This window comes from Triticum aestivum, chromosome 4B, assembly GCF_018294505.1.
Source record: "Triticum aestivum cultivar Chinese Spring chromosome 4B, IWGSC CS RefSeq v2.1, whole genome shotgun sequence".
Classification (NCBI taxonomy): Eukaryota; Viridiplantae; Streptophyta; class Magnoliopsida; order Poales; family Poaceae; genus Triticum; species Triticum aestivum.
Window position 1 is genome coordinate 105384737 of NC_057804.1, and position 9458 is coordinate 105394194.

Sequence of the window (9458 nt, forward strand, 5' to 3'; positions counted from 1 at the left end):
TTTCTCGCGCCCGCCAGACGGATCATGCTGCTGTTTGGATCGACGTTCAGAGCACGGCGGTGAGTCGACTTCTTCCTCCTTGTCCGACTCCTCGCTCTCCTCCTCCTCTTCTCCCGGAGACTCCCACTCACCGCTCTCCTCCGCACTGTCCTCCCTCTCCTGGCCCTGCTCCAAAGCTTGTTCATCGTTGGGCATCGAATGCATCTCAGTGAATACCTGCAGAACAAATCGGTCGAGTAAGAGTCAGTCAACATCAAGTACAGTCGGAACATGAGCGGGAAGCAGTCGGAACAAAAAGTATACCTTGTCGGGCGGGTTTCCGTTGCTGAAGGGGACGACTCGCCTGGATCCTCTGGGGTTGTCCTGGTTGCCTGTGATGCTCCTCAGCCACAAAGCTACGGTTTCAGGCGGCACTTCTTCTGGATGGACCCGAGCGGTGTCGTCCGGGCTAGAATACAGCCACATCGGGTGATCGCGGGCCTGGAGAGGCTGGATGCGTCGACTGAGGAACACTTCCAGCAAGTCCAGGCCGGTAACGCCATCATTGATGAGCTGGACCACTCTATCCACCAACATCCTCGTCTCCATGGTCTCAGCAGCGGTTACTTTCAATGGGTGAGGGAGTCCTGGATAAGGGGGTATTCGGACAGCCGGACTATATTCATCGTCCGGACTATAGAAGCGCCAAGATACAAGACTCAAGACTTCGGCTCGTGTCCGGATGGGACTCTCCTTTGCGTGGAAGACAAGCTTGGCAATCCGGATATTATGTTTCCTTCCTTGTAACCGACTCCATGTAAACCCTAGCTCTCCGGTGTCTATATAAACCGGAGGATGGTCCTTAGAAGGCCGATCACATTTACAATCATACCATCATAGGCTAGCTCTTAGGGTTTAGCCTCTATGATCTCGTGGTAGATCTACTCTTGTATTCCACATATCTTCAATATTAATCAAGCAGGAAGTAGGGTTTTACCTCCATCGAGAGGGCCCGAACCTGGGTAAACATTGTGTCCCTTGCTTCCTGTTACCATCAGCCTAAGACGCACAGATTGGGACCCCCTACCCGAAATACGCCGGTTTTGACACCGACATTGGTGCTTTCATTGAGAGTTCCTCTGTGTTGTCGCTTTGAGGCTTGATGGCGTCCTCAATCTGAAGGAAATATGCCCTAGAGGCAATAATAAAGTTATTATTTATTTCCTCATATCATGATAAATGTTTATTATTCATGCTAGAATTGTATTAACCGGAAACATGATACATGTGTGAATACATAGACAAACATATAGTCACTACTATGCCTCTACTTGACTAGCTCATTAATCAAAGATGGTTATGTTTCCTAACCATAGACATGTGTTGTCATTTTCTTAATGGGATCACATCATTAGGAGAATGATGTGATTGACATGACCCATTCCGTTAGCATAGCACTTGATCGTTTAGTATATTGCTATTGCTTTCTTCATGACTTATACATGTTCCTGTAACTATGAGATTATGCAACTCCCGTTTACCGGAGGAACACTTTGGGTGCTACCAAACGTCACAACGTAACTGGGTGATTATAAAGGAGTACTACAGGTGTCTCCAAAGGTACATGTTGGGTTGGCGTATTTCGAGATTAGGTTTTGTCACTCCGATTGTCGAAGAGGTATCTCTGGGCCCTCTCGGTAATGCACATCACTATAAGCCTTGCAAGCAATGTAGCTGATGAGTTAGTTACGGAATGATGCATTACGTAACGAGTAAAGAGACTTGCCAGTAACGAGATTGAACTAGGTATTGGATACCGACGATCGAATCTCGGGCAAGTAACATACCGATGACAAAGGGAACAACGTATGTTGTTATGCGGTTTGACCGATAAAGATCTTCGCGGAATATGTAGGAGCCAATATGAGCATCCAGGTTCCGCTATTGGTTATTGACCGAGAATAGTTCTAGGTCATGTCTACATAGTTCTCGAACCCGTAGGGTCCGCACGCTTAACGTTACGATGACAGTTTTATTACGAGTTTATAAGTTTTGATGTACCGAAGGTTGTTCGGAGTCCCGGATGTGATCACGGACATGACGAGGAGTCTCAAAATGGTCGAGACATAAAGATTGATATATTGGAAGCCTATATTTGGATATCGGAATGGTTCCGGGTGAAATCGGGATTTTACCGAAACACCGGGGGTTACCGGAACCCTCCCGGGGGTTAATGGGCCTTAGTGGGCCATGAGGGAGAAGAGGAGGGCCGGCCAGGGCAGGCCACGCGCCCCCTCCCCCCTAGTCCGAATAGGACAAGGAAGGGGGGGGCGCCGCCCCCCTTTCCTCTTTCCCCTCCCCCTTTCCTTCTCCACCAAGGCAAGAGGGGGGAGTCCTACTCCCGATGGGAGTAGGACTCCTCCAGGCGCAACCCTAGGGGGCCGGCTGCACCTCCCCCCTCCCTCCTTTATATACGGGGGCAGGGGAGCACCCTAGGACACACAAGTTGATCTACGTGATTGTTCCTTTAGCCGTGTGCGGTGCCCCCCTCCACCATATTCCACCTCGGTCATATTGTCGCGGAGTTTAGGCGAAGCCCTGTGCCGGTAGAACATCATCATCGTCACCATGCCGTCGTGCTGATGGAACTCATCCCCGACACTTTGCTGGATCGGAGTCCGGAGATCGTCATCGAGCTGAACGTGTGCTGAACTCGGAGGTGCCGTACGTTCGGTACTTGGATCGGTCGGATCGTGAAGACGTACGACTACATCAACCGCGTTGTCATAACGCTTCCGCTTACGGTCTACGAGGGTACGTGGACATTACTCTCCCCTCTCGTTGCTATGCATCACCATGATCTTGCGTGTGCGTAGGATTTTTTTTGAAATTACTACGTTCCCTAACAGTGGCATCCGAGCCTGGTTTTATGCGTAGATGTCATATGCACGAGTAGAACAACAGTGAGTTGTGGGCGATACAAGTCATACTGCTTTCCAGCATGTCATACTTTGGCTCAGTGGTATTGTGAGATGACGCGGCCCGGACCGACATTACGCGTACGCTTATGCGAGACTGGTTTCACCGTTACGAGCACTCGTGCTTAAAGGTGACTGGCGGGTGTCTGTCTCTCTCACTTTAGCTGAACCGAGTGTGGCTACGCCTGGTCCTTGCGAAGGTTAAAACAGCATTAACTTGACGAACTATCGTTGTGGTTTTGATGCGTAGGTAAGAACGGTTCTTGCTAAGCCCGTAGCAGCCACGTAAAATTTGCAACAACAAAGTAGAGGACGTCTAACTTGTTTTTGCAGGGCATGTTGTGATGTGATATGGTCAAGACATGATGCTATATTTTATTGTATGAGATGATCATGTTTTGTAACCGAAGTTATCGGCAACTGGCAGGAGCCATATGGTTGTCACTTTATTGTATGAAATGCAAACGCCCTGTAATTGCTTTACTTTATCACTAAGCGGTAGCGATACTCATAGAAGCAATAGATGGCGTAACGACAATGATGCTACGATGGAGATCAAGGTGTCGTGCCGGTGACGATGGTGATCACGACGGTGCTTCGAAGATGGAGATCACAAGCACAAGATGATGATGGCCATATCATATCACTTATATTGATTGCATGTGATGTTTATCCTTTATGCATCTTATCTTGCTTTGATTGACGGTAGCATTTTAAGATGATCTCTCACTAAATTATCAAGAAGTGTTCTCCCTGAGTATGCACCGTTGTGAAAGTTCTTCGTGCTGAGACACCACGTGATGATCGGGTGTGATAGGCTCTACGTTCAAATACAACGGGTGCAAAACAGTTGCACACGCGGAATACTCAGGTTAAACTTGACGAGCCTAGCATATAACAGATATGGCCTCAGAACACGGAGACCGAAAGGTCGAGCGTGAATCATATAGTAGATATGATCAACATATTGATGTTCACTGTTGAAACTACTCCATCTCACGTGACGATCGGACATGGTGTAGTTGATATGGATCACGTAATCACTTAGAGGATTAGAGGGATGTCTATCTAAGTGGGAGTTCTTAAGTAATATGATTAATTGAACTTAAATTTATCATGAACTTAGTACCTGATAGTATTTTGCTTGTCTATGTTTGTTGTAGATAGATGGCTCGTGCTGTTGTTTCGTTGAATTTTAATGCGTTCCTTGAGAAAGCAAAGTTGAAAGATGATGGCAGCAATTACACGGACTGGGTCCGTAACCTGAGGATTATCCTCATTGCTGCACAGAAGAATTACGTCCTGGAAGCACCGCTGGGTGCCAGGCCTGCTGCTGATGCAACTGACGACGTTAAGAACGTCTGGCAGAGCAAAGCTGATGACTACTCGATAGTTCAGTGTGCCATGCTTTACGGCTTAGAACCGGGTCTTCAACGACGTTTTGAACGTCATGGAGCATATGAGATGTTCCAGGAGTTGAAGTTAATATTTCAAGCAAATGCCCGGATTGAGAGATATGAAGTCTCCAATAAGTTCTATAGCTGCAAGATGGAGGAGAATAGTTCTGTCAGTGAACACATACTCAAAATGTCTGGGTATAATAATCACTTGATTCAACTGGGAGTTAATCTTCCTGATGATAGTGTCATTGACAGAATTCTTCAATCACTGCCACCAAGCTACAAGAGCTTCGTGATGAACTATAATATGCAAGGGATGGACAAGACTATTCCCGAGCTCTTCGCAATGCTAAAAGCCGCGGAGGTAGAAATCAAGAAGGAGCATCAAGTGTTGATGGTTAACAAGACCACCAGTTTCAAGAAAAAGGGCAAAGGGAAGAAGAAGGGGAACTTCAAGAAGAACAGCAAACAAGTTGCTGCTCAAGAGAAGAAACCCAAGTCTGGACCTAAGCCTGAGACTGAGTGCTTCTACTGCAAGCAGACTGGACACTGGAAGCGGAACTGCCCCAAGTATTTGGCGGATAAGAAGGATGGCAAAGTGAACAAAGGTATATGTGATATACATGTTATTGATGTGTACCTTACTAATGCTCGCAGTAGTACCTGGGTATTTGATACTGGTTCTGTTGCTAATATTTGCAACTCGAAACAGGGACTACGGATTAAGCGAAGATTGGCTAAGGACGAGGTGACGATGCGCGTGGGAAATGGTTCCAAAGTCGATGTGATCGCGGTCGGCACGCTACCTCTACATCTACCATCGGGATTAGTTTTAGACCTAAATAATTGTTATTTGGTGCCAGCGTTGAGCATGAACATTATATCTGGATCTTGTTTGATGCGAGACGGTTATTCATTTAAGTCAGAGAATAATGGTTGTTCTATTTATATGAGTAATATCTTTTATGGTCATGCACCCTTGAAGAGTGGTCTATTTTTATTGAATCTCGATAGTAGTGATACACATATTCATAGTGTTGAAACCAAAAGATGCAGAGTTGATAATGATAGTGCAACTTATTTGTGGCACTGCCGTTTAGGTCATATCGGTGTAAAGCGCATGAAGAAACTCCATACTGATGGGCTTTTGGAATCACTTGATTATGAATCACTTGGTACTTGCGAACCGTGCCTCATGGGCAAGATGACTAAAACGCCGTTCTCCGGAACTATGGAGCGAGCAACTGATTTGTTGGAAATCATACATACTGATGTTTGTGGTCCAATGAATGTTGAGGCTCGCGGCGGGTATCGTTATTTTCTCACATTCACAGATGATTTGAGCAGATATGGGTATATCTACTTAATGAAACACAAGTCTGAAAACATTTGAAAAGTTCAAAGAATTTCAGAGTGAAGTGGAAAATCATCGTAACAAGAAAATAAAATTTCTACGATCTGATCGTGGAGGAGAATATTTGAGTTACGAGTTTGGTTTACATTTGAAACAATGCGGAATAGTTTCGCAACTCACGCCACCCGGAACACCACAACGAAATGGTGTGTCCGAACGTCGTAATCGTACTTTACTAGATATGGTGCGATCTATGATGTCTCTTACTGATTTACCGCTATCGTTTTGGGGTTATGCTTTAGAGACGGCCGCATTCACGTTAAATAGGGCACCATCAAAATCCGTTGAGACGACGCCTCATGAACTGTGGTTTGGCAAGAAACCAAAGTTGTCGTTTCTTAAAGTTTGGGGCTGCGATGCTTATGTGAAGAAACTTCAACCAGATAAGCTCGAACCCAAATCGGAGAAATGTGTCTTCATAGGATACCCAAAAGAGACTGTTGGGTACACCTTCTATCACAGATCTGAAGGCAAGATTTTCGTTGCAAATTCGGATCCTTTCTAGAGAAGGAGTTTCTCTCGAAAGAAGTGAGTGGGAGGAAAGTAGAACTTGATGAGGTAACTGTACCTGCTCCCTTATTGGAAAGTAGTTCATCACAAGAACCGGTTCCTGTGACAACTACACCAATCAGTGAGGAAGCTAATGATATTGATCATGAAACTTCAGATCAAGTTTCTACTGAACCTCGTAGGTCTACCAGAGTAAGATCCGCACCAGAGTGGTACGGTAATCCTATTCTGGAAGTCATGTTACTTGACCATGATGAACCTACGAACTATGAGGAAGCGATGATGAGCCCAGATTCCGCAAAATGGCTAGAGGCCATGAAATCTGAGATGGGATCCATGTATGAGAACAAAGTATGGACTTTGGTTGACTTGCCCGATGATCGGCAAGCCATTGAGAATAAATGGATTTTTAAGAAGAAGACTGACGCTGATGGTAATGTAACTGTCTATAAAGCTCGACTTGTTGCAAAAGGTTTTCGACAAGTTCAAGGGGTTGACTACGATGAGACTTTCTCACCCGTAGCGATGCTTAAGTCTGTCCGAATCATGTTAGCAATTGCTGCATTTTATGATTATGAAATTTGGCAAATGGATGTCAAAACTGCATTCTTGAATGGATTTCTGGAAGAAGAGTTGTATATGATGCAGCCAGAAGGTTTTGTTGATCCAAAAGGTGCTAACAAAGTGTGCAAGCTCCAGCGATCCATTTATGGACTGGTGCAAGCATCTCGGAGTTGGAATAAACGCTTTGATAGTGTGATCAAAGCATATGGTTTTATACAGACTTTTGGAGAAGCCTGTATTTACAAGAAAGTGAGTGGGAGCTCTGTAGCATTTCTGATATTATATGTAGATGACATATTATTAATTGGAAATGATATAGAATTTCTGGATAGCATAAAGGGATACTTGAATAAAAGTTTTTCTATGAAAGACCTCGGTGAAGCTGCTTATATATTGGGCATCAAGATTTATAGAGATAGATCAAGACGCTTAATTGGACTTTCACAAAGCACATACCTTGATAAAGTTTTGAAAAAGTTCAAAATGGATCAGGCAAAGAAAGGGTTCTTGCCCGTACTACAAGGTGTGAAGTTGAGTCAAACTCAATGCCCGACCACAGCAGAAGATAGAGAGAAAATGAAAGATGTTCCCTATGCTTCAGCCATAGGCTCTATCATGTATGCAATGCTGTGTACCAGACCTGACGTGTGCTTAGCAATAAGCTTGGCAGGAAGGTACCAAAGTAATCCAGGAGTGGATCACTGGACAGCGGTCAAGAACATCCTGAAATACCTGAAAAGGACTAAGGATATGTTTCTCGTATATGGAGGTGACAAAGAGCTAGTCGTAAATGGTTACGTCGATGCAAGCTTTGACACTGATCCGGACGATTCTAAATCGCAAACCGGATACGTGTTTTTATTAAACGGTGGAGCTGTAAGTTGGTGCAGTTCTAAACAAAGCGTCGTGGCGGGATCTACATGTGAAGCGGAGTACATAGCTGCTTCGGAAGCAGCAAATGAAGGAGTCTGGATGAAGGAGTTCATTTCCGATCTAGGTGTCATACCTAGTGCATCGGGACCAATGAAGATCTTCTGTGACAATACTGGTGCAATTGCCTTGGCAAAGGAATCCAGATTTCACAAGAGGACCAAGCACATCAAGAGACGCTTCAATTCCATCCGGGATCAAGTCCAGGTGGGAGACATAGAGATTTGCAAGATACATACGGATCTGAATGTTGCAGACCCATTGACTAAGCCTCTTCCACGAGCAAAACATGATCAGCACCAAGACTCCATGGGTGTTAGAATCATTACTGTGTAATCTAGATTATTGACTCTAGTGCAAGTGGGAGACTGAAGGAAATATGCCCTAGAGGCAATAATAAAGTTATTATTTATTTCCTCATATCATGATAAATGTTTATTATTCATGCTAGAATTGTATTAACCGGAAACATGATACATGTGTGAATACATAGACAAACATATAGTCACTAGTATGCCTCTACTTGACTAGCTCATTAATCAAAGATGGTTATGTTTCCTAACCATAGACATGTGTTGTCATTTGATTAATGGGATCACATCATTAGGAGAATGATGTGATTGACATGACCCATTCCGTTAGCCTAGCACTTGATCGTTTAGTATATTGCTATTGCTTTCTTCATGACTTATACATGTTCCTGTAACTATGAGATTATGCAACTCCCGTTTACCGGAGGAACACTTTGGGTGCTACCAAACGTCACAACGTAACTGGGTGATTATAAAGGAGTACTACAGGTGTCTCCAAAGGTACATGTTGGGTTGGCGTATTTCGAGATTAGGTTTTGTCACTCCGATTGTCGGAGAGGTATCTCTGGGCCCTCTCGGTAATGCACATCACTATAAGCCTTGCAAGCAATGTAGCTAATGAGTTAGTTACGGAATGATGCATTACGTAACGAGTAAAGAGACTTGCCAGTAACGAGATTGAACTAGGTATTGGATACCGACGATCGAATCTCGGGCAAGTAACATACCGATGACAAAGGGAACAACGTATGTTGTTATGCGGTTTGACCGATAAAGATCTTCGCAGAATATGTAGGAGCCAATATGAGCATCCAGGTTCCGCTATTGGTTATTGACCGAGAATAGTTCTAGGTCATGTCTACATAGTTCTCGAACCCGTAGGGTCCGCACGCTTAATGTTACGATGACAGTTTTATTATGAGTTTATAAGTTTTGATGTACCGAAGGTTGTTCGGAGTCCCGGATGTGATCACGGACATGACGAGGAGTCTCGAAATGGTCGAGACATAAAGATTGATATATTGGAAGCCTATATTTGGATATCGGAATGGTTCCGGGTGAAATCGGGATTTTACCGGAACACCGGGGGGTTACCGGAACCCTCCCGGGGGTTAATGGGCCTTAGTGGGCCATGAGGGATAAGAGGAGGGCCGGCTAGGGCAGGCCGCGCGCCCCCTCCCCCCTAGTCCGAATAGGACAAGGAAGGGGGGGGGGCGCCCCCCTTTCCTCTTTCCCCTCCCCCCTTTCCTTCTCCACCAAGGAAAGAGGGGGGAGTCCTACTCCCGATGGGAGTAGGACTCCTCCAGGCGCACCCCTAGGGGCCGGCCGCACCTCCCCCGTCCCTCCTTTATATACGGGGGCAGGGGGCACC